The following is a 1,733-nucleotide window of genomic DNA, read 5'->3' on the forward strand; positions in this document are numbered from 1 at the left end:
CCATGAAAAACACTTCTCATAAAAATGCAATCGCCGTTCGGAGTCGACGTAGAACTGTAGGTCCCTCCGCTTTGTGTGACAACATCAAGGCGCACGCCACAAATCGGAGGAGAAGCTCGGCCAAACACTAACATATGTGTAAGCGCCAAATTATTATTACTATTATTAATTCTAATTCCTAAAACTAATTTTTAAAGCTAACTAACCTAAATCCTAACATCTAATAAAAAAAGTAAGTATGCTTAACTCTTAAGTGATTGCGACTAAGGTAAGTATGTATGGGGTAAGTCCGGTAGTTTAGATAGGTATGTATATAGATAAAGATAAATTAAGTTCTGCCGGTGAGTATAGGTATGGCAAGTTTATGTAAGTCTTATTCTAGGTAAGTCTTAGTAAGCAATGCAGGTAAGTATAGTTAACAAAAAATAAATAACAAAAAAATTCAATTAAGTTAGTTAAGTAATTATTTAATCTAATAATCTTCCCCTATATTTCTAGATTTATTGGTTTTGATTTGCTTTTAGGTTTTTTAATCCTTTTCTTTAAATCTTCTTTTTCTCTATTTTTTCCTTTGTATAAAAAAAAATATATATTTTTATATGTAATTTATTTCTTCATTATTTCTATTATTATTATCATGTTAAGTCTTTAGTTATATAGTGGCCATTTTTCTTTTATTATATTTATAATATATATATATATATTTATAATATATAATATATTAAAAAAAATATCAAACTTTTATTCAGTAGCCGTACTGAATATGAACATATGTACCGAAAAAAAACAATAAAAATATAGATAGTTAGTACATAAGCGTATAAGGTTGTTAGTTAAATATACGTGGTCATATACATGTATTTATAAGATCGGTATACTTTGTTTATAAATAGGAAATATATATTTATCAAAGTCAGTGGGAATGCTGACCCCCCTAACATTAGGAAGGCACTAGTCTACGAGAAAATAAGGTACAAGGAAAACAAACACAAAAGTCGCTATTTGGTCCAGCACAGCCAACCGCAATGGAAAGCCGGCATTATGGAATGCCCCTCCAGACTTGAAGGGTGTACTGGACTTCGCGTGCAAGTTGCTGAACTATCTTTCGGTCTCAGTGCACCCCACCGCAATGCATCAAGGGGCAGTCACGCATGCCCCCCTGAGACATGTGGGGTGACTGAGACCCCGATAGTCATTCGTGGTTGGCGTCACAGCCCACTCCATCGCAATACGAAGGCGCTCAGAAGCGCCACCGCAGACCTATGGAGTGAGCTGGGGTCCGAAAGAAAAATTTAATTATCACTTTTTTTCCAAAAAAAAACACGAGGTGAAAAAAATAAAAATAAAAAAAAATATTCGGCAAGAGAAAAATTTACTACGAAAATCTATTTATACTAAACCCCACTTAGCGGACAAATTTTCCCCATCTCCCATGCCGACATATCGGACCATTGAACAATTTGGAGAAAAACAAAGTCAAACTACAAAAAACCTAAGTGCGTTTAGCACTGCCTCACCGGGTGAATACAAAATTCCGGAGGACGTGACGTGAAGTCTCGGAGAAGCCTTTTACTCCACTCATCCCGCCGCAACGCAGCAAGGGGCAGCAATCACATGCCCCCCTGGGACTTGCGGGATGGTGAAGCCTAATGTGGCAGTCAGGACCAGTCAACCTGATCAGACCTGAGGCTACCCCGTTGGGCGCCATCTGTTATGGTACGCATAGCATTGAG

Source organism: Rhagoletis pomonella, unplaced genomic scaffold, assembly GCF_013731165.1.
Source record: "Rhagoletis pomonella isolate Grant_MI unplaced genomic scaffold, Rhpom_1.0 Rhpom_scaffold_00335, whole genome shotgun sequence".
NCBI lineage: Eukaryota > Metazoa > Arthropoda > Insecta > Diptera > Tephritidae > Rhagoletis > Rhagoletis pomonella.